Raw genomic sequence first — 25309 nt, forward strand, 5'->3', positions numbered from 1 at the left:
TTCAAAATGAAATTATAAATTATAAAATTACTCAAACACAAAAGTTCCACGAGAACATGTCAGCACTTTTTCAAGAATTCTGGGAGTTAGGATGCCCTCCCAAACCCCTTGTGCCAAATATTCTTTTTATCTGTCAGTGTTCACTAGAAGAAGTTATTCCTGGAAGTGTAAGTCACCTCTCAAATTGTGCTAAGTTGTCTTCGGAATTAAAATCCACAAACATGCACAAATCATCAGCTGTCCCCCTCAAACAAGTCACCAACCAAACCCACCAAAACCCCACCAATTAACCAAACAACCAAACAGAAAAATCTCATATCAAAACTTTAGAATAATAGAGTATGATCACTTGTCATTGTTTCAGTATGTTATTTTCTTTTTTATTTTTCAGATGATTGTGTGAAGACAAAATTATTTGTAATCTGTTACAGTAATTTCACGAATACAAGCTGCAGCAATTTGACCAAAATTTTGGTGGAAACCCAGAAGTGCGGCTAATACTCAGGGGCAACTAATATGTGAATAATTTTCTGACATTTACAACCCCAGATGTGCCAGCCAGGGCGCCGAGCCAAGCACCTGCCAGTAAAAGCCGGCATTTCGCAATTGTTACAGTGTTACTCTGTTGGCCTGGCTCCCTGCAGGCAGCACAGGGGGTGGGGAGAGAGGCGGGAGAGCTCTCTTTCCTCCTCTGCCGCAGCCCAGGGGAGAGACAGGGGAAGCCCACGCCGCCATTGCCGCGGCTCGGGGAGGAGGGGGGGTGCTCTGCCCCGGCCCTCCGCTGCCATGACGGGAGCAGGGGGTGCTCTGTGCCCGGCCGGCGCCGCGGCGTGAGCGGGGCGCTCTCTCTGTGCCCGGTCGGCGCCGTGCTGCGAGCGGGGCGCTCTCTCCGTGCCCGGCCGGCGCCGCGGCGTGAGTGAGGCGCTCTCTCTGGGCCCAGTCGGCGCCGTGCTGTGAGCGGGGCGCTCTCTCCGTGCCCGGCCGGCGCCGCGGCGGGAGCGGGGCCGGGGCGAGTGAACCCAGAGGCGGCGGCCAGCCCCGAGGGGCAGCGCCGAGCTGGGCCACCTGGCCCCGTCAGCAGCCCCTAGCGGGCCGAGCCTGCACAGCACGAGCCGAGCCAGTAAACCCCTCGCCCTGCCGCGGTTCTGTTAGGATTTGGTAACTTTGTTGCACGCGGGTCCTCGCTGCTAACGACAGAGCGGCTTATATTCAGGTGCGGTTTATTTATGGACAAAGAACGAAATATTTGCTAATACCCAGAGATGCGGCTTATACTCAGTGCGGCTTGTATTCATGAATTTACTGTACCTTGATATCCTCAAAAAAAGCTTACAAGTGAGAGAAGAGACTCAGATATTGACATGTAATATTATCATAATAACCCAACATTTACAGTGATATTGAATTTAAGATGATGGCCTCCTTAACTTGTTATTAAGATATCCTGTAATATCTGGTTTCAGTATTATTTTAATTAAAAGTTTTTTCTCAAAATAAAATTTGTAATAAAAAGCTCAGAGGAACATGCCCTCATTCTTTTTGGAAACATTCAAGCATCTATACGCACATAAAGGATATAGAAAGCATGTGTTCTTATCTTACAGTAGATGTTATTCTGGCTTTTTCTCTAATAATCAATAAACATGAGCCAACTCTGAATAATTAATCTCATTCTCTCGTATTTGAGATGGTTTTCTCCAGCAAATGATTGTATTTTTTTTCTTGAGACAAGGATGTTAACCTCAATTTTCCTTAACTGTTCCAACTTCCAGGCTATTGAATCTGTTCTTTCGCAAGTATTGGGTATTAAATTATTCATACCTAGTGAAACAGTGTCATCAATAAAGACATGCATAATTCTGTCTAGTTCTACACTAAACAGAAGATAGAAAATATACAGCAAATAGTAGGTGCATTTTCATCAGTTTCATCATATCAAAGGAAACCAAACAGAAACTTGCACCTGTATTTCTCATTTTTTAATAACCAGTATATATTAGATATTTTGAAGAAGGCATGTGTGTTCTTTGGATTGAGAAAAACTGGAATATTTTTTAAATTAAGAAAAACAAAACACTAATAATGGTCTATTGAACAGAAAAACTTCATGTTTCTCTTGTCTGTGTTTTTTAGCAAGTTATTGGACCACTCACCTATCATCAGGTTCTCCAGGGAGTCTGTGGGAGACCACACCAAAAGTTTGGAGAAATCCAGGTAGACAATGACCTGTGCTCACACTGCTTAAACTGAGCAGGCTATTTTATCATAGAAGGCAATAACATTTGTCATGAAAATTTACCCATGCTGGCTTTTCTCAAACACATCCTTCATTTGACTTATGATAGTCCCTAGGCGTATGTATTCCATAACTTTCCCAGGCACTAAAGTAAGACTGATGAGTTTAAAATTTCCTAGAACCTGCTTTAAACTTTTCTTATATGAGGGTGAGATTAGCCTTCTCCCTGTGGCTTTTCAATGATTGTGGAGAACGACCTCACAACAACATCAGTTGGGTCTTCTAACAGCTCTCTTGGATGTGTATTGCCAGGGCCCATCAACTTGCAGGGATCAAGCTCCTGCAGTAGCTCACATAACCACTGATAGGGGTCTGTGTTTGCAGCAATCTGGACTTTAGCTCCCAAGGTCTGGGGCCCAACAGTGGTGGGAAAGACAAGTGATGAAAGTACTCTTAACCTCCTCAGCATTGTTGCTAACTACTTCAACTCTCTGACTGGCAAAAACCAAGCTGGGCCAGCCTTGCTTAAAAAACTGCCAGTTCAAGCTGCCAGTTCCTTGCTGAGCTCTCTGTTCTTCCCGGTTTGGAAACTCCTGGCTTTGGAAACCCACATGTACATCTTTATCCAACACTCAGCCACAGAACTGAACATTGCCACAACTGCACTGACAACTGTGGATAAAGATCATAAAATATAGTGGAAAAGTATGCAACACAATAATGTGTAGGAGATAACTACAGAGAATGTCAGGTGTTTATTACCACCTCCTCACCATGCCTGAATCATTATGCATTGTAGAATTGTGTGTTTGGGATCTTCACTTTTAATTTCTATGTGATAAACCTTTCTTAATAAGATATTAACTGCAACATGAAAAAACCACAGATAGTTGTCAATATGCAGTAAGAATTAGAGAAAATGTTGAAAAATGTGGTCTATTTTCCTCTACTCAGTTAAAGCATAGTGAAAAGCTCTTGGAGCACTGAATACACAACTGTGAAGGAAAAAGGATGTGAGCTGTAGTGCAGCATAAAGTATAAAATACATTGATGTTCAAAAATGTTCAGGGAGTGAAGGCTCAGCTGTGCAATTAGTACAGAGCCAAATTAGAAATTACAAACACACAATATAAATATAATATGCATCAGTAGTCTAGAATGAAACAATTGAAGGCCCTGCCCAAATTTCTATCATGCTTTAAAGTAAGGCAAAGGGAGGATTACTGCGTTGCAATAACAGTAATTACAGGGATGTTATTTCTTGCTAATTCCTCCACAGTGCAAATATTAATGATGTCATGGCAACAGTCTGTAATATCATAAAAAAATTTTTCTAAACATACAACAACAAAATGGTGAAACAAGACAAAATAAGAGGCAGGAATCAGTCTCCAGCAACATGGTCTTCACTCACTCTCTGACTTCAGTTAATACATAGGTGTCCACAGGGGGAATTGAACTAGAGTTTTCCTGGTAAAAATTTAGCAGATGGAAAAGCATTGTGGAGGCATCTAGATTTCAAAGCACCGTAGAAAGTTTTATAGCTTTCCAAACTGCTGTATGGCTGATTCCTCATTCCAAAGGTGAAAAGTGTGAGAAGATTCATAAGTATACTTTAGTTTTGAAGATCAGATTTCAATGAACTTGGGTTTGCTGCAGCTTTGAGGCATCCATTCAAACCATGCTGAGTTCTTGGCTTCTACTCTGACAAGTGCTTTACTGTCTTCCTACTAGCTTAAGACTAACTTCACATGCGCATCACCGTTTCTCAAACTCATCTGTACATGTTTTTACAGGAAAAAAAAATTGTTTTCTTATTTCTTTAACCATAATCAAAAGGAAAAACTTCAATGACAATTAAAAGATGGATTGCGTCATTTTTACAGTCTCAATATTCTCACAATGAATTGTGGTTCAGTAGTGGTCAGCAGCTCAGAAAATTGTGTCTTTTTCTAAACATGACTAACTGCAGAAGAATTAATGACATTTGCAAGAGATATTAAATAGTGAGATACTGTAATTACCATCCAGCTCAGAAACTGTGCAGTTCAAGAGACCAAAAAAGGGTCAGGACGTAGCAAACATTCATGACAGGAGGCTGATACATCATTTTTATTGTTCTAATTTTCAGCAGTTTCTTATTCCAGATCTAAATTATGTTGAATGTAATCAGGTTAGGGAGCTTCCTACGAAGAATTATCTCCTGTGACCTTTTACTACATATTCTCTAGTTGCCCAATGGGGAAACTGTTCTCAGTGAGAACTTTGATCTAGACGACCTGTGTTGTCTCACAAGGGCTCAGCCTCCAGTTCTCATAAGAATGTGTAGAAACTGAGAACTGATCATAAGCTGAAAGATCATTCTGAATAGGTGAGCAGTTGAGACACACATTTACTGAATAACAATTTAACGACTTACTGATTTAAGAAGCTCAGGGCAGGTTGTTTAAAGTTTCATCTAAAACAATATCTGGAAACTAGAAGAAACCTGTAGGCTACAAAAAACAAAGATTTGTTAAGGGTAACAGTAAATCAGTAAGTTTCTATGTGGGCTGAAAGAGTCAGTGGTTGTGTAATGTGTGTAATGACTACCATTAATAAAGAACTAATTTGATTTTAGGACCCATAAAACTTTTATCTTATTACTCAGTAAACATTATTTAAAGTAATGTAAGAATTTACAGTGTAGGTAATCCCTGTGTATATGAGCATATGAGGCCAAAGAAGTATCTCCTACAAAGAGAAAAAAAACCCAGTATTATCAAACAAATGTTGCATTAGCATTAAAAAAACCCACAAAACACAAAAGACTTGATTAAGCTTTGAAGCACTATCAGGAAAAATTCAGTTTCGCAGAACTAATGTCTGGGAGAAAAAAGGTAAAATATTATTGCTATTTACACAAAGAAAAGGAGGGGGGAAAGAAAAAGGAGAAGGGCAAAAAGAAAGAGGACAAAACTGAATTTCCAGGGAGAGTTGGCAACTTCCTGAAGTTAGAAATGTGGAAGCACTTATAGTCCAGACTCATAAAGGTTTTATAATTGCATAGTCTTTACATTCAAAGGACTATCAGGGTCAAGTCCTGGTTTTAGAGTATATAACAGGGAAAGAAAAATAACTTTATGTAGTTTATTGTAGGCTGAGAGATTTGAGACTGGTGTAGAGAAACTCTTACAATTGCATGGGACACCGACCAAAAAATTATCCTTCGGACACTGAAATAATTGATGAAAGCATTTTGACAAGTTCTATGACTCATGCAAGAAAGACACTACAGGCATAGAAATTTTGGGGGGTTTTTTGGAATGATTTTTAAAACGGCATCTGAGGCACTAGAAGAGAATAGAAGAAAAAACAGACACTTATTTTAGTGTTCACAACCACATGTAACATTCAAAATACTGAAGACATTTTAATGTATAAATTTGAGATGCCTTTGATTTACTTCTCCTTTACCAAAAACGCCATGCCCAAACCAATGAACCATCCTGGGAAAGCATGAAGACAGCAAAAACTATAGAATGCATGTGCAAGCTGAAAGTAATACAGAAAAAGACATCAACACAAAACTGGTTAAGTTATGTCCAATGACTCATATAAGTTGAAAAAGAACATTAATATCAGATAAAAGAATACACATTAAATGGACTACATTTCAGGGTTCTGAAAAAAAACAAAGCATATTCATGGCTTGAGGATGGAAATATTTCAAACACTAAGCAAGTTTGCTGCTGTGCCACAATCCAATCCCACAGTTAGCAAGCATACTTTGCAGAAGGCAGCTGCCACCTAGTTAGCAGCTGTATCTGCAACCACGCTACAACTTACAAACAGATCGGTGACCTACTTGATTTCAGCTCTTCTTCAAACCCAGCTATGAGTAATCCTAACACTGATTTATAAAAATATTAGATAACCTGAGACTAAAGTAGCTTAAAGAAAGCAAAAAAATCCCAAACCCCATTCTACTAAGGAAATTGCAGAAGCCTGGATGTTTCCAGCAGCTGACAGGAAGACACACCACATTCTGCGGCTTGCCAGAAGTTTGTCGTCTACGGAGTTGATTGAAGCAGAAGATTCACGTGGACATGAAAGTAAGTGAGAGTTACCATGACCTCTTACTGACAGTATGGAACATGGGACTTACTTCAAGGAGATGGACACTACATAGCAAATTGAAGTTAAAAATAAACTACATAGACTCTAATTTTAGGATGTATGTAGATATACACAGATGATCAATTATGTTTCCACAATCAGCAATTATTATTCAGAAACCTACGAATATTCCACATAGTAAACAAATTTTATGAAAAGGTCAATGATCCAAGAATTAGTACACAAAAGAACAGCTATCTATTTCAACTTCATCTGTAAATATCTTAAGTTATGCTGCTTAAAAGAGGGTGAGCTCTGCCTGATGTTGACCCTGGCCTGTGGGCTGACATCCTTGCATGGCTTTGGCCTGTCCTATTCCCCATGGCCTTGCCCAGACATTGTGGGACTGTGTCTAACTCTGGGTCTGCTCACTAGCCATGATCCTGAAACCCACCTGTGGGCTCATGTCCTGGCCCATCCTTGAGCCATTCCTGTCCCTGGGTATACACATGATGATGGGGATGGGAGGGACCCAGGGCTGTCTGGTTTCCCACTCCTGGCTGGAGGGACAGAATGAGTCCTGGCTGCCTGACTCTGCCCTGACAGACCCCTGGGAAGCCCCCAGCACACCCAGTTCTCAACCTCGTGGAACCATCAGTCTCAGATGTATCCTGACAATGTCTACTGAAGACAGGTGCATCCTACAGGGTGACATAGGCTATATTTTCTCCTGGAGGATTCACATAAAATTAGTACTGTAGGTAGCAGCGAGAAAGACATTAGCCCAGTGGTATGAGGATATAAGATCAAGAAGTAGTTTCTAGTTAAGTAAACTTTGAAAACCACAACCAGTCTAAAATGTACCTGTACCAGCAGTGTCCACTTTCATTAATCAAGTATTGAGGTAGAAGACCCTCTGGTGGACCTCCTGTCTTCACAGAATTTGCCGCTGTAGGTGGTGCCCAGGTGTCCAGACTCATTACTGCATACACTGAGAGCAAAACTGCTTTTTATGTATCATCAGGAGTGCTCCAAACTGTGTTCCTCAGGACACTGATTACAGATTGAGTGTGAATTTGCACTGAAAATAGTATTTGTACACTGAATTACTGATGCAGACACATAATGACATACTTCATACCAACCAATGGGGAAATCTGGGAAGTGTATTGTCAGCTGCGAATGCAAGTTATACTTGGTGATAGGTATGCATATAACAGAGTTTATTGGAATAAATTTCAAATCAAGTGTTTTACCAGTCAAAGTTGATTCAATAAAATTGAATTTGTTTGGTTTTTTTTTTCTCTGTAAAATCATGTACATGTTCAAAAATTATTATGTAATATACTAGAAACTTCTGAGTTTAAAACACTTGTAGTTTCATTTTGAAAATTAAAAATGTCATTTCAAATGTTATTTTATTCTTCTTGTTGACAATCATTTAGTGGTGTGGATTCATAATATGACACAGAACATCTGAAAAGATATGGCAGGAGAGAGCAGTACAGATGGGTTCCTTACTCTAATTTCTGTTCATAAATGAGAGAACTAAGTATCTTAACTGCCTCTCAGAGTATCTGACAGGGATAAAGATTAAAATGAATCATAAAAAATATTATTGAATCCTTTGATGTCCTAAATGTTCATTTTTGGACAAACCATACATTTGCAGTAAAATCAAATCTAAATTAATGGGGTTTTTTTTGATAGTTGTTCTTTTAATTTTTCCAATGGTATGGGTCAGATAGAGATTAACTATGCCATTTAATTTGAATGTCAAATAGTAATTCAATTAACTGAACAACACCCTGATCCTGTTTGCACTTCTATCATTTGTAGAATCTGTTACTATTTGTTCCATAGTTCAATTGATCACATTGTTATCTGTGACAGATGCACTCAACTCCTTGACCAAACTAGCAATAATTTGGTATAGGATCAAAGGAGATAAAGGCCTGAGCCATAGCCAGACTAAAAAACTGCTCCAGTTTCCATCTGTCCTCTGAAAAACCACAAGGCACCTGAGAGATGCAGTGATGACAGATGTGTCTGAGCTTGAAAACTGATCATGCCATTAGCACATGAATAGCACGTGGCTTTTTTAAGACTTATTTATTTAGGAACAAAGAAAGTTGTGGATACAAGGGGTCACATGCCTACCTTTCCTATCACATGCGGGTTGACTATGAGTCAACCACTTTATCCCATAAATATGACAGCCTTTTGCAAGCTCTCGCTGTGAGGCAGTGCTGGGTGCGTGGCTGTGATCTCCCCTTGAGCTGGGATACCAATGTCAGACCTTTGGCAAAACAGCCAATATCACGGATAACCCTGTAGTGTGGTAACTTCAATTAGTGCCTTGATAACTTTAAATCATTGTTCAAATGATTGTGCTGTAATAGAGTGAGCCTTGCCATCAAACTTTCCTAAAATGCACTTTTACAACATCATCATAATACAACTTTTGCTAATACCTTTGACAGTGGTTCTTCAAGCAATCTAAATCACCCATTCATGACATTATGCTGAAATGGTTGAATAATTAAATCTTTTCTTGGTTGAATAATGAAATTTGCTCCAGGGCTCTCAGCTATTCTGTAACATGGGTACAGTGTTGAATTTCTAATGTGCTGCTCCTTTTTTTTTCATTGTGTGTCTGTGTGTGTGTGTGTGTGTGTGTGTGTGTGTATGTAGAGCTTGGAAAGAGGAGGTGCAGTTACTGTCATTATGCCTTTAGCAGGGTAAATCAGACATTCCCATCAGTCTTATTCCAGGGCAGTTCACAACTTCAGAGCTAGGCTTGAAGCTTCTGATTATCATCTGACAGATCTAGTTTGTGCCAAAATCTCTAATTAAGTGTGTAAGTTAGTTATTGTATCTAGCCCAATGAAACAATTATAATCCTTCTTCTTCTTTATTGATATTCCAAATTCTCTAAATAAAACCAAGAAATCCACTGTAATTTTAGGAATTGTCTCTACTGCTACACACATACAGTAATTTCACGATTATAAGCTGCACCATTTTGACTAAAATTTTGCTCCCACACCGGAAATGCGGCTTACACTCAGGAGTGGCTAATATGTGAAAAAATTTTCTGAAATTTCCAACCTCGGAAGTGCAGCTGAGGTGCTGAGCTGAGCACCTACCAGTAAACCCGGCATTTCACGATTGTTACAAATTGGTTACTCTGTTGCACAGTGAGTGCAGGAGGGCTCCGTGCTGGCAGCGTTGGGGGGGAGGGAGGTGGGGAGTTCTGTGCTACCATCCCCACGGCCCAGGGGGGAAGCGGGGGGAGCTCCCGCCCCCTGCCTGCAGCCACCGCTGCAGGAGTAGGCATGCTTCATCCCTGCCTGCCACTGTGGGGCAGGGCCGGGCCGGGGTGAGCGAGCCCGGCGCAGAGGTGGCCGGCCCCGAGAGGCCCCACCGAGCTGGGCCACCTGGCTCCGTCAGCAGCCCCGTGCCTGCATGGCCCGAGCCGAGCCAGTAAACCGTGCGATCCCGCAATTCTGTTACTATTTGGCAAGTTTGTTGCACGCAGGTCCCCGCTGCGAACGACAGAGCAGCTTATAATCAGGTGCGTCTAATTTATGGACAAAGAACGAAATGTTGCCAATACCCAGAAATGCAGCTTATAGTCAGTGCGACTTGTAGTCGTGAAAGTACTGTGGTTGACAGGTAATGGAAAAATAGCACCTCTTGTCACCTTGGTCAATTAAAGACAAGCCAAGTTTCTAGCACAAATAAATTCCTGAGTTAAAAAACCTGTGGTTTCCAAATCAGCAACCAAATAATCTACAGGTCTAGAATAGCAGCCTTTATCGTGGATTTTTTATCCTTGCTATGTACACATGGTCTGAATTTTCTCAGAAGACCACTAGAGAGTTGAGACTCAGACCAGACAACAAAAATCTGAACGCAACAAAAGACACTATGAAATATAAATTATTCTGTATCATCCAGAAGGGAAACAGAATTTCAAGTATAGTTAAGAGAGTGAACTTGGTTTCTATAGCTGTAGAATACTTAGGACACCTGCTAGGGATATTGAATCCAGGTATTCCAGGCCCTTACACAGAGATGTGGGGACTTGATTCAGTGTTGAAAATGTCCAGAGTAATTAAAAGATGATTTCTATACATTGGAATGAATTACTAATCATAATTATATCCCTCTTTGGTTTACTTTGGCCTCTCTTTGCAGTAAATTACTATAGAAGTACAGCAGTTCTGAAAGCGCAGTGTTCACCAATGAGATGAAAATTACTGCTATTATTTGAAACTGGGTTCTTTGACACAGTTTGGTTAAAATAAGATGTCCCTAAATTCTAATATGCAATTTGATATCTGTATGCAAGAACATTTAATTAATTAAACATTTGTTAAACTGTAATGGAGAAAGCACTTATTAGCCAGCCACAGTTGAATTTCCATTACTCCCTGTAGATTTATTCTCAATTGTGCTTTCTTTTTCTGATGAAATTTTGAAGGCAGAGAACTTTTCATTAAATCATGTCTTATTGTATAGCTCATTCACAATTTTTCAATACAAAACTATTAAAATTCAGTGAAAAATCCAGATAGCCAAAACTAGGTGCTTTGGAGTAATGAGTGAAGTTACTGAACCCAAAATCACAATCTGAAACATGTGATTCAGGGGCTGGATTTAGTTTACTATGTACTGGAAGAAATAGCTGCCTTGAAAAAATGTTCTATAAAATTCACCATCTCTAACTTCGTGATAGGGAAAAAGATGTGCATTAGACTCCAATATTTGTCATTCCAAGGCCTCAGTGTCTGAATAAAGACTTCCAACTTCTTCTTCTTAAAAAGGCCTTTTGAAAATATTTACTACTGAATTATGATACTAAGCACATCCTGTAGTTAGAATACATCACATTAACAAAGAGGTTAATTCAAGTAAAAATTAACCTTTACAAGAATACAAACGAAATTCCTAACTGCCTTGTGAGAAAGACTGAAGTGAAAGAGCTAATATTCAGTTGAAATTTCAAAAATAGAAGACTCTGAAACTGGAGTAATACACACAAAAGGAATATACTGTTTTGAAGCAGTGTTTTGACTTTTAAAATCTAGGGATTTTAATATTAATAGTATAAAAAAACCTCAAAGGCCAGCCCAGTCCTCCCTTTTCCTAAATAAGTAGCTGATAAGTAATTTAATATTTCTGATCCTCAGTACAGCCAGTACTCATTCTCCTTTGGCACACTGAATCCTGTGCTACTTTATGTAGAGTAGCCCTGCTTGAACAAAAAGGAGCAGCTCTATTCTAAATGTCTTTAATTATAATTTGTTCCCATAAATGGGTGTTTGGGTATCGCTTTTCCTTCCAGAAAATGGGTTTGCATCACCATCATCTGCAAAGAGTTGTGGTAAGAGCCCTGGTTTTGTGGTAGTAATCTCTAACCATGAAGTACATAAAGAAAGGTAAAACTTCTACCAAAATAGAATGACACAAGAATATTTGAGATGTATGTTTCATATAACAAATTTTTTTATTAACAGCTTTGTCTGGTGACACTTTAAGAGTAGTTAGAAGATTCTGTACCTTCAGCAAATGGTTGGATATCTGTGGATGTGTTCTCTGCACAAGACTACTGTTTTCTTTACTTTCTAATGTCTCAAAAGTTGACAATAACCTTGCTGATCCCATCACCCCAGACAAATTTCTGTGACTTACCCAATATCAAAAGTCAACTGTTACACAATTTTCTATCAACTTCTGTCCCCTACTCCAAGTATGGTATACAGATGTGGAGTTATTAAGAAGTCATATGTAGTGTTATTTTCGGGTCTGTTTTCAGCCCGTCCCCTAACCCTACTATATACAGATATGTAATATATAAACAATATATAATACATATAAGACATAAATATTACTTTTATATACACTATATATATGGAAGCATTTGCACAGGAAAGACATAATCTACAGCTTTTGGGAAAGCCTCACCTCAATTAAGTTACTGTTATTGTCTTTGTTTTCCTGTCATATACCTTAATCATATAATGACGCAGCAGTGCTTTCAGACAGGCTTCATCCCCCTGCAGATTGTCATTAATTATATCAGCTCTGTAGGATTCAGCTGAAAAGCTGCAGAGTTCAAGTAAAAATTTTGCAAAGGGATATACAATCTAGTTTTCCATCGGCCATATAAATTTTGGAAAAGTAGGGGTAACAACTTGAGTAAAGACATTTCAGAATGAAATTTTCTGATTTTTTCCAAGTTTGACACGCATTCAAGGTTTGAAACCCCTGTATAAAATTAGATTTTAAATTCCTTATTTTTATTCAGCATGAAGATAAATTTTTATATGTAGGAGTTGTGAAATAGGTGTTCTATGTTCCCTTCATTTCTCATGCTGCTTGAGTGCATATCATGAATAGGTATTCCAAGTGACCTAGTTTTTAGTACTTATCACATGAAAATGAAAAAATTCCCAAGTGTTCAACCTAGTACTTGAAGCTAAGGCCCAAAAAGCCAGCACAGATGTTTGAAAGTTTAATTTCAAATGAAATTAAGATATATCAGAATTTGAGTACTCACATTTTGTCTCAAAATAAGAAACTTTTTAAGCTCTTAATGATGTTTATCTGTAGGTAACTTAGATACTTGCCTATCTATTTCTTTACTAGATTGAAGAAATTTAAAGTAATACCAGATACGTGGGGATGAAGATGATGTTGCCAGAAGTGTGGATAAAGTATAAACATAAATGAAAGTAAACTTTAGAAATTTTCAACAATAAATGCATTTCTTCCAATAGTTCTTGTTCAATAGCTAAGGTATTGGAAGTCCCAAGGTTATAGACTGTTTTTTTTAAGTACAGTAATCTCATGACCATAAGGCGCACCAGATTATAAGGTGCACCTCTGAGAGTCGGTAAATTTCGCAACTTTGTACATTATATAAGGCGCACCGTACTGTAAGGTGCACTTTTTTTTGCGGTGAGGAGCTGCGTTGTGCACAACAAAGTAACAAAATTGCACAATGGCAGGGTTTACTGGCAGGTGCTCAATTTGCAAACATTTTTCACAGATTGGCGTAGCCTTTAAATGCAGCCCCAGGCACTCTCCCAGTGCTGCGGGCCTCAGCACTCCCGCCCGCCTACAGAACTGGCTGGTGAGGCACAGCTCAGAACAGCCGCGGCTCACGGCATTTTGGGGCGGCTGGGGGCTGTCCACAGTTCGGGACGGCTCCGGGCGGCCTAGGGCTGCCATGGCGCGACCACGGCTCGCACTTCTGGGTTGGCTCAGGGTGGTCGCGGCTCATTGCTCAGGGCTTCTGCTGGCACCGGGCCAGGGCCAACGCTGGCTCTCTCCCTCCCCGCGAAACTCTTGCTGGTCGCGGCTGCCCGCTCCTGCCCCCCTTGCGTCTCGCACTTCCGGGTTGGCAAATTTTGCAACTTTGTCCATTATATAAGGCGCACCAGACTATAAAGCTCACTTCTGGGTTCGGGCCAAAATTTTAGTCAAAAGGGTGTGCCTTAAAGTCGTGAAATTAGTGTAAGTAAAATTCCTGATATAAGAATGTTCTTCCCAAGTATCCAAGTTGGAAGCTACTAAAATATATCTGTCTTCTTCAATTGTTAATTCTCCTGTTCTTTTCAAACATGAAGCCAGAAGGAAAAGACCAATTAGCTGTAAAGTTTTAACATTGGGTTTTTGAAATAACACCCTAGGCCTCCCTGCTCCCCAAATACCTTGCAGAGCTGACCTGGGGTGCTGTTTCATGTAGAACAGTAAGACATTAGAGGCTCTTTCTCCCAGGGTTGGTATTCTGCTTTATTCTTAGGCTTCCATGTGGTCAGAGCGAGAGATGGGGATAAAGAGAGCGTCCACACGTGGGCTCAGGGTTTTTCTATGGGTCAGGAAAGGGGAGGGGTCAGCCTTGGCTTCAGGCCAATCCCATCGCAGGGGTCAGTCCATTGGTCTTGTAGGGGTTACAGGGTTAAAGGGACATACCACTCTTAAAGCATTAGGGTATTGGGTTACAACATCTCACCCTTTTTTTGTTTAAAAGAAGAGAGAAGGTTATTAGGTTGTTAAAAAGAAAACAAACATTTTAAAACATGTTAAAAGTCTCTGAGTCTGCCGGGAGGTCATCTTCTGTGTCAGTTCTTTCTCCTCTCCGGCGGCGTCTTCTTTTCGAAGCAACTGCGACTTGCTTCTCTTCCTCTTCAGCTGGAGCTGGTTGTTTGGGGACATAAGGCTTCACCCATTTCTGGGGAATCCACCGAGGGCCTGAGGGAGTGGATACGCACGCATAACCACGTCCCCAGGTAACAAGCTCATAGGGACCTTTGGTTTCCCAGGTTTTTGGATCCCTAATCAAAACTGGTGGATGCTCAGACAGCTTGAACTGTTTGCCACTGTTAAAATGACGAACCACAGGAGGATTCATGTTTTCAAATGAACAGTTCAAGAAATTGATAGTGAACAGGGCTTTACACAGCTTGTGCTGTGGAGACATCCACACAGTTGAATTACTCTGTCTAGCCAGAACATGCTTGAGCGTCTGATGTGCACGCTCAATCACAGCTTGGCCTGTGGGGGAGTGGGGGATGCCTGTCTTATGTTCCACTCCCCACTGCTGGACAAATTCTAGGAACTCCTTGGACGCATACGCTGGGCCATTATCTGTTTTGATTTCCTTAGGGATCCCCAATACTGAAAAAGCTTGCACTAGGTGTTGTTTGGCATGTACAGCTCTTTCTCCTGCATGGGCAGAGGCATAAACTGCACCTGAATATGTGTCAATGCTTACATGGACATATTTGAGGCGACCAAAACTGGGAATGTGTGTGATGTCTGTCTGCCACACCTCACAGCTGCCAAGGCCTCGGGGGTTAACCCCTACACCTAGCGATGGCATGGCCTGGAGCTGGCAGCTGGGACAGGTGGCCACAATGGCTCGAGCCTGACTCCGTGTTAGCTTGAACTGACGGATCAGACCTGGCACATTCTGATGGTACTGCTGGTGGCTCAGCTTTGCCTGTTGGAAGATGTCTGGGAGGCGTGCTTGTTCTGCTGGGGTGGCAAGGGAGTCTGCCTGACGATTCCCTTCTGCGATCTCACCTGGCAAATCGGTGTGTGACCTCACATGCATCACATAGAACGGATGTTCTCTATGAGAAATCAGATAGATTAGTTTTGACAGCAACCTGAAAAGCTGCTCATTGTCAACCTCTTTGAGCACAGCCTGCTCCGCCCTGGACACTACTCCCGCTACATAAGCCGAGTCTGTTACCAAGTTGATTGGCTCAGAGAACTTCTCAAAAGCTCTTACCACTGCAGCCAGTTCAGCTACCTGAGGCGAACCCTCCACAAACTCAACATCAGCTTCCCAATGCTGAGTCTGAGGATTTCTCCAAGTCATCACCGACTTGTGGGAAGCCCCAGAAGCGTCTGTGAACACTGTGAGAGCTTTGAGTGGTCTCCGACTCCTTTTCTCACGAGGAATGAGGTGGAATTCCTCATTGAACAGCTTGTGAGACGGGGCATGGACTGATATTTGTCCACTGTAGCTGTCCAGAGACAACTGGAGACTGGCATTGCTCTGGAGCAAGTGCTCGAACATCTCCTTTGTCAGTCTCTCAGGAGAGTTCCTTCCCTCCTCAGAGAGTTTGACTGGAAGGTGAATACATGTGAAGTCACAACCTGCCAGCTCATACAGTCTCATCCTTGCCTTACGAATCAGCTGAGCTATGAGTTCTTGTGGCTTAGTGATGGTTTTGGATCTTTGGTGGGAGAGGAAGACCCACTCTATGATTAAGAGCGAATCTCTCTGCCCCTCGATCCATTGGAATATCAAACCGTGTAAGTGTGGTAGTTTTCCCAGAATTATGAATTTGAAAGGCAGTTCAGGCTTGTAGCGATGAGCCTGCCTCTCTGCCAGAGCTTTCTGTACCTTTTCGATTGCAGTTTTTGCCTCTGGGGTCAGTTCCCTGGGAGAAATCAGCTCTCTCTCCCCCTTCAATAAATTGAAAAGGGGCTCTAGGTCCTCATTAGTGAGGCCTAGCCAGGGCCTAACCCAATTTAAAGACCCACACAAGGAATGGAGATCTGCTAAGGTTTTTGGGTTACAATTAATGTCCAATTTCTGAGGAACAATGGTCCTTGCAGTGATTTCCAGGCCCAGGTACTTCCAAGGTGGCATCCTTTGGACTTTATCCTCCTGCAATTGAAATCCAGCAGAGGTTAAAACCTTAACCACTAGGTCAAGCGTGTGTTGGAGTATAGAGTCATCGGGGGCACACACAAGCAAGTCATCTACATAATGTAGGATGATAGCTTCCTTTCTCTGAGCACGCACTGGAGACAGCAATGAGGCCACGTACCACTGGCATATGAAAGGACTACACTTCATCCCTTGAGGGAGCACCTTCCAGTGGTAGCGCTTCATTGGGGCTTCTCTGTTGATGGTAGGAACAGAGAAGGCAAACCGTGGAGCATCTGCTGGGTGTAAAGGGATTTGAAAGAAACAGTCTTTAATATCTAAAACTGCCAATTTCCAATTTTGAGGGAGCATCGTTGGAGAGGGCATCCCTGGTTGAAGTGATCCCATGTCTGCTATAATTTTGTTTATTTCCCGGAGATCATGTAACAATCTCCATTTGTCTTTCCCTGGTTTCTTAATTACAAATACCGGGGAATTCCAAGGACTTGTAGTTTCTTCTATGTGTCCTTTTGCCAATTGTTCTGCTACAAGCTCCTCCAGCGCCTTAAGTTTTTCTTTACTCATCGACCACTGAGCTGTCCAGATTGGAGAATCATCTAACCATGTCAATTTGTGGGCAGGGCGCTCCTCAGTGGCCGCCTTTAAAAATCCTGAGGACTTTTGGGAATTACCATTTTCATTCCCCACTGAGACATGGTATCTCTTCCCCACAGGGGGCACTTATAGTCTGTAACAAACGGACGGACACTAGCTATTTTTCCATCCGGCCCCTCAATTTGCACGATGCTTTTTGATATTTTTGCCAATTTGATTCCCCCTATACCTTGGATTTTGCCTGCCACGGGTTGCAATTCCCATTGTGACGGCCACATCCTTTCGGGTATGATCGTCACATCTGCCCCTGTGTCCAGTACCCCCTCCACATGGAGATGGTCTGAACCATGGGTCAGATTGCATGCCACAGAGGGTTTTTCCTCACCCACCACCTCTGCCCAATAGACTTCAGGTGATTTTCCTTCTGCTGTGATTTCCTTTGGAACAGGGATGGCCTGGGCGAGGATTTGCCCCTCATTCAGGTAATAAGGTGGTTGTGAGCAGCGTGCTAAGAGAACGAAACCTGAGACATTTTCCTTCCTGGATAATGGAAGTAATTCCATCTCCAAGGGTGTGTGTGCTGTGTCCCCCATAACTAAATACTCACAGCGCAGTTCCAAATGCAACAGCGTCAGGTCCAGTGAAGTGCTAGACAGATCCACTGTAATTGCTGTCCACTCTGTTGACATAAAACAAACACCTTTAGTGGTCTTAAGATTGAGACGACCAAAAGGCGTCCAACCCTTGCCAATTGAATGTTTAACATTAATGCTATCATTAATCCCCACACCATTTGTCCCGTCCTCCCCCTTAGTTTTAAAGAGAGAGGTTTTTTCCCGTGTGGAACCCGCAGTATTTATATCTTTGCGCGTTATGGTATTTATGGCGGGCACGCGCTGTACACCTAGTTTTTTTGTCTGTTGGTTTTCTTCTGTTTCTGGCTGTGTGGGCAATCCCTTGCATAGTGTCCTGTTTTCTTGCACTGGAAGCAGGTGATGTGCTGCAGCTGCTGTGGTGGTACCGGTTGCTTCCTTGGTCCTGGTGTCATCGCTGCTGCAGATCGTGAGTGTGCTGGTCCTGGATTCCTCTCTGGTGCACTGAACAGTTCTGCTTTTCTGGTGCAGGCTTCTATCATCTGTGCTAAGCTAGGTGGTGGGTCGAGGGGAAGACTAAGTATGACTCTGCGACATGATTCATTAGCGTTTTTCTGAGCCATCTCCTTCAATAGCTCTGCCTGCACCTTTGGGTCCGAGACTTGTCTCTCCACCTGTGCACGGAGGCGATCCAGAAACTGCAAGAAACTTTCTGAAGGAAACTGTTTAATATTAACATAACTACCTGTAACTTCAGTAGTAGGTAATTGATGGAAAGCTTTTTCTGCTGCTAGAGAGATCTTATCCAAAACAAATTTAGTTAATAAGCGTGCCTGTTTATCAGGGCTTTGGTACTCTCCTTCTCCTGTTAGGTGTTCCTGTGTAATATCATTATCATCCTCATCTTTTGCACTTTCTGGGCTTTGTTGTAGTTCCTGCAAAAGCACTCTTAAAGATCTTTTCCAAATACTTTCCCATAAATCAAATTCAGAAGCTGAAAGTAAACATCTGAATAAATCCTTAATATCATTAGGTACCATCTCATTAGAACTAAATGTTGCTCTTAAAAATCCTTTAAACATTTCACTGTGTCTGCCAAATTCTCTTTGAATCTTACAAATTTCCTTTTTATCTTGGTATGGTAGTGGCTGATATGTTCTCCTGCCATTTCTCCTACCCATATAAATGACAGGGGCCACAGATGGGATGGGCTGTATTCTGGGCTGTGTTATCTGTTGATAATGTGCTTCCACCGGGACAGTGTCCTGAGCGATGGGCGGTGCCGAGGCCGAAGCCCTTATCTCAGAAAGAGGTTGTGTAAAACCTGTAGAACCAGTTTTTCCACACCCACCCCCACCCCCATCTGTGCTAGCCTGATAGCTTGGGGGAGGGGATGGCAAAACCTGAATAGAGTGAGAATTGCCCTGAATACTCAGGGGCCAGGATGAGTTTGGAGAGAGGTCTGAGGGTGTTATCAAGGGAGAAGGAGTATTATGGGAAGAAGAAGAGTTGAATGCCATGTGGCTGGAGCCATTTTGGGGTCTGCTTTCAGCCTCAGTAGTAAAAGACACGTGGGTGTCAGCATGAGTTAAAGAGACAGAGGAGTCAGATTTCTGAGGTGAAGAGGGAACAACACACGTAGAGGGACAGATACAAGAACTGGTTGACTCTGAAGCAGTTTGCTGTGGCTGCCTGTTATCTTCTGTTTGGAGTAACAGTTTTCTAATTTGCAAAAATATTGGGATGAACATTAAGGCTTTTTTATCTCCATGTTCGACTTTTAAAGTTAATAAATCTCCAATTTCATTCCAAAAGAAAACCGAATTCATATCTGCCAAATTAAGATCAGATCTCTCTACAGACAGCCACCTAGCAAACTTATGTAGTTCTCTGTTAGTAATAATCACATTTGCAATTTTTAAAAGTTCTCTAATTTGTGAAGCCATGCTCTGTTGCAAAGTAGATTGCTGTGTACCCATATTTTTCACAGCAATTTACTCTAATATCTCACTACAAAGCACAGTTAAAACACAGTAGAGAAGGTTACTAGCTGCCGGCCAGGCTGGCACCTTCCCCCACAGAGAATCACAGGCTGCAGCAAAAGCGCGCCTCTCTTTGAAATCAGCTGTCTGGCGTGATACTGTACACACGGCAGAAACTGTTTCAAGGCGGCCTTGCTACCCCCACCAGTGTCTCCGGCTGCATACAGCTCCAAAACCGCCAGGGAGGACGCTGCGCAGCCCAGCCCCCCGCACCTCGATTTTACAGAGAAAGCACCTCAAAATCCCCTCCCCACGGAGGAAAATTTATACTTACCACTCTGTGCGAAGTACCGAGGAGCTGAAGAACTGTACTTTGTATTCTGCTCTTGAAATCTGCTCACCCTTGGGCTGGATGAGTTGTAGATTCCCCCCCTGTAAGCTAGACCTGCTAGAAAGCAAGTTTCGCCCACAGGGCAGTTGACTTCCCGTCGGCTTCCTAACCCTTCTAAGGGTCACAGCCTCTCACGTGGGTTTTAATTTAAAAAGCACCACGTTACGGGCGGCAACTGTAATAACACCCTAGGCCTGGTCCCCAAATACCTTGCAGAGCTGACCTGGGGTGCTGTTTCATGTAGAACAGTAAGACATTAGAGGCTCTTTCTCCCAGGGTTGGTATTCTGCTTTATTCTTAGGCTTCCATGTGGTCAGAGCGAGAGATGGGGATAAAGAGAGCGTCCACACGTGGGCTCAGGGTTTTTCTATGGGTCAGGAAAGGGGAGGGGTCAGCCTTGGCTTCAGGCCAATCCCATCGCAGGGGTCAGTCCATTGGTCTTGTAGGGGTTACAGGGTTAAAGGGACATACCACTCTTAAAGCATTAGGGTATTGGGTTACAACAGGTTTTGTTCTCATCTTGAACTGACTGGTTAAAGATCATTTAAAACCTTTGCAAGTCTAAGTACATATTTCCCAATGCAACATGCCATCTAAAAATACAGGACAAATTGCTTAAATAATAATATGAAGTGCCTTTTTAAAATTCCTTTTTAAGTCCTTTTTAAGGATTTTGAAAATCAGTTCCTTTAAAAATGCCTAAACTTGAGACATGCAGATTTGCTGGTCATTTTAATATCTTAAACATGCCTATACTAAGGTTTTTTACAATCCTTTTTTCTGATGGTGAAATAGGATAAAAATTAGCCATGTTATTCTAGGACATTTATTCTAATGTCCTATCATTTATAGGACAAATCTGTAAAGGTTGATTCTTTTTCTTGAAGAAGCACATAAAATTTACTGAATTAAACTTGTAGTTAGGCAGGCTGTGGTAATGTTAGGAAGGTGAAAAATCTCAACCATTCATGGAAACTCTGAATAATACTTGGGGAAAGGAACACAGCAGCAACTAAACAAAACATAAGAAGTGACAGTGCAAAAAAAGTGTTATAAGAATAAAGCATTCCTGGAGCACTGGGGGCAAGTCCTAAATAGCATGATGATGTCTAAAAAGACTGAAGCAGGAAACCTTACTTTAGCCAAACTGTTTATCTAAATAATTAAGTATTTCTAGGAAAAGCCTTGTGACTCATCTGAAATTTTACAGCCTTGCATGTTAGCTTGTGGCTTTTTCATACTGTCACCTCTAACAGGTAGTTTAAAGGCTAGAAATAGCTCCCATAAGAGATCGATTTTCTGGACTTGCTAATATCTGACCCCTGACAGAGAAATAAGTTCAGGCCAAACCACAGCTAGAATTAATGGAAGTATTCACTTCTGTTTGCAAAATACAGTGTCAGAAAAAAAAAATTGAGGAAGTGAGGAAAAAGGCAATTGAAGTTAAAGAATATTGCAATAATCTGAGTTTTAATATTACATAACATAAAATGTTTGGTTAGATTATGGAGCGTGAGATTTCTAGATCTTTGTCATAGTGTCTGACCAGAATATTTCAGGTATTCCATGTGTGGAAGGTACAATGTATAACATAAAATTTACTTATCTGAAGACAGTTGATGTTTCACAGTATTTCTGATTTATCAGAATGGTACAAAATATACTTGAAACACAGCAAAATTATTAGATACACTTAACAAAACAGTGATGGCAACACACAGTTCAATCACAGAACTCATGTCATCGCAGTTACCAGTCTCTATAACATATTTACCTTTACAGCACAGTGTGTCCCTATTAGCTATGAAAAAAACCCCATTAGTTGACATAATCTCAAACTCCTTGCTCTTTTCAAAACTCTTAAGTCAATTTTTCAGCTTTTATACTCAGTGTTAGGCTGAACCATGTATACTCTCTCCACATTGCTGGTCAACTAACTCAGGATACATTCCCATTCTTAACAAGCATGCAATCCACAGGCTGATCTACTCTAATGACTCATAGCTTTTTATCTAAAATAGAGCTCACCTGCTGATGCCTTCTGTGTTGGGATAAAACCAGTCTTCATTTCAACAGCTCTGGTCAGTCACACACTACATATTCCCTGACCTTCATGGGCACATTTCCCTGCCTAGTCTCCACTGAGTTTTTTTCCATTGTAGAGGTTTGCTGGTAAGTCATAGTATTCTTAGTGTAAAAGACCTAATGCATAAATATAGATTGCAGCAAATTGTCTAAGTATTATGTTAAAGGATGTTTAACCATAAACAGTCAGTGTCTGTAAAAATTAAATAATGCAGGGAAAATGTAGGCAAAAATGTGCAACAGCTGTCTGACGTATTTAGTTGGAAGTCAGGCACTTCAGGATGTTCATTGCATCAGAATATTATTGCTTCAACATGTTATTGCTTTGTAAGTGTAATACTATTAAAAGTTGTAAAACAATAAAATCCCTGAAATGCCCAAATTAAGCATCACAACATATCTGTCAACATGAACTTTAGTTAAATATACTGATATACACACAGAGAAATTATAATTTAAATAAATGAAGCATATAGATGAGCAAACTTCCAAAATAAAAGGTAAGCCTTACTGCTATCATGCAATATATCACCCAAAATCTAGTGTTTTATTTTCCTGGTGTGTCTTTCACTGTTTCACCTTGAATGTGATTCTTTTAAACTGTGCTGTTTTGGCAGGGATTGAGTTGATTTTCTTTACTGCAGCCAGCATCGGGCACAGTGCTGGAAACTGTTGATAGCATAAGGATATTTCAGTTATTGCTGGACAGCCCTTACACAATATTAAGGCCTTTTCTGCATCTATTCCCATTCCAGCAGAGAGGAGTCTGGAGGTGTGCAAGGAGTTGGATGAAAACACAGATAGAACAAATGAACAAAGGAATATTCCATACCATATGACATCTTGGTCAGCATATAAATTTGGGAGAAAAGTTTTCGAAGCCTGCTGCTCATGAACTGGTTGAGTATTAGTCAGCTAGTGGTGAACAGCTATTTCCATTTGCATTGCTGGTCTTCCTGGGGCTTTATTTCCTTCTCTCTTTTATTTATATTTTCAATTATTATTATTAGTAGCATTAGTATTATTAAATTTTCCTTATCCCAGTTTCCATATTTTCTTGATTTTACTCTTCCAATTATCTTCCACTTATCCTGCTGGGGCAAGGGAGTGAGGGAGCAGTTGTGTGATGCTTAGTTGCCAGCTGGTGTTAAACAACACTATAAACAAAAGTATATTCAGAGTATGTTTAATTAGGATACCTAAAAAACCTGGAGAGATGGAGATAAACCAGTCAGGAGTCACTCCTGGTTGTGACTCACCTCAGAAATTTAGATGTCTGGCAACATAGAATTGGGGTTTAACAACCTGAATGGAGTAGAATTTTAACAATACAGCACTTTAGGGTTCCTAAATAATGAACTGCTAGTGACCTGAGTTGATCTCCTGGTGGACTTAAGGTCATTATAACTTTGATTAGCTCTAGATTTCTCACAAAATCTTTTGCAGAGTACCTGAGACTTTTGTTCTAGGCATAATCCTTCAGGAACAATCTCAAGAAGTTTCCAGAATAAATCAGGAAGGGAGGTGTTCAGGATGTTTAGTTCCTTCTATATATTAAATAGGACTTTTATTTTACTTTATTTATTAACTTCTATTTTGGGCCTCGTTGTTGCCATATTGAGTCATTATTTTACCTTGATTCTTGACTGTTCTTTTGATCAGAACTTGCCTGCACCTGTACTTCCATCTATCTAATAGGCTGAAATCAGTTTTCCATTTATATTACAGTACAGTAAATTCACGAATACAAGCCACACTGAGTATAAGCCGCATCTCTGGGTGTTGTCAAACATTTCAGTTTTTGCCCATAAATAAGCCGCACCCGAGTATAAGCCGCTTTGTCGTTCGCAGCGAGGACCCGCATGCAACAAAGTTGCCAATTAGTAACAGAACCTCGGCATGGCGGGGTTTACTGGCTCAACTAAGGCTGTGCAGGCTTGGCCTGCTAGGGGCTGCTGACGGGGCCAGGTGGCCCAGCACGGCGCTGCCGCTCAGCGCCGCCACTCGGGGCCGGCCACCACTGCCACTGGGCTCGGCGCTGCCACTCGGGGCCAGCCACCACTGCCACTGGGCTCGGTCACCCCGGCCCGGCGCTGCCCCGTGGTGGTAGGCAGGGACGGAGCTTCCCCCGCTCCTACGGTAGCAGCGGCGGGTGGGGACGGAGTTTCCCCGCTCCTGCCACGGTGGCGGCGGGCCAGGATGGAGCCTGCCTGCTCCTGCCGCGGCGGGCGGGGATGGAGCACCCTGCCTCCTCCCCGAGCCGCGGCAATGGCAGCGTGGGGCCTCACCGTCTCTCCCCCGGGCTGCGGCAGAGGAGGGAAGGAGGGAGCTCTCCCGCCTCTCTCCCCGCCCCCTGTGCTACCTGCAGGGATCCAGGCTCCACCCGTGGCGCAACAGAGTAGCAATTCATAACAATCACGAAATGCCAGCTTTGCAACTCCTCAGCTCGGCTTGGCACTCTGGCTGGCACTTCTGAGGTTGTAAATGTCAGAAAATTATTCACATATTAGCCGCTCCTGAATATTAGCCGCATTTCCGGTTTGGGAGCCAAATCTTAGTCAAAATGGTGCGGCTTGTATTCGTGAAATTACTGTAATTTCACGAATATAAGCCGCACTGTTTTGACCAAAATTTTGCTCCCATACTGGAAATGCGGCTAATATTCAGGAGCGGCTAATATGTGAATAATTTTCTGACATTTTCAACCCTGGGAGTGCAAACCAAGTCAGTGCAAACTGCAAAGTCAAGCTCCTGCCAGTAAAACCCGGCATTTACGCGGTTGTTACAAATTGGTTACTCTGTTGCACGGCGGGTGGAGCTGCTCTGTGCAGGCAGCACAGGGGGTGGGGAAGGCGGGGCAGCTCTCTCCTACTGGCCCCACGGCTCGGGGGAAACAGGGACAGCTCTCTCCTGCTTAGCCCTGCAGCTCGGGGGGCTCCTGTCCCCACGTGCCGGAGCAGGGACAGCTACATCCCCACCTCCCATCACCGCTGCGGGTGCCGGCGGGCTCTGTGCCCCCCCTGCCACTGTGGGGCAGCGCTGGGCCAGGGTGACCGAGCCCAGCGGTGGCGGCGGCCGGCCCCAAGTGGTCCTGCCAAGCAGCAGCACCGAGCTGGGCCACCCAGCCCT

This window comes from Catharus ustulatus, chromosome 3 (genome assembly GCF_009819885.2).
Source record: "Catharus ustulatus isolate bCatUst1 chromosome 3, bCatUst1.pri.v2, whole genome shotgun sequence".
Lineage (NCBI taxonomy): Eukaryota > Metazoa > Chordata > Aves > Passeriformes > Turdidae > Catharus > Catharus ustulatus.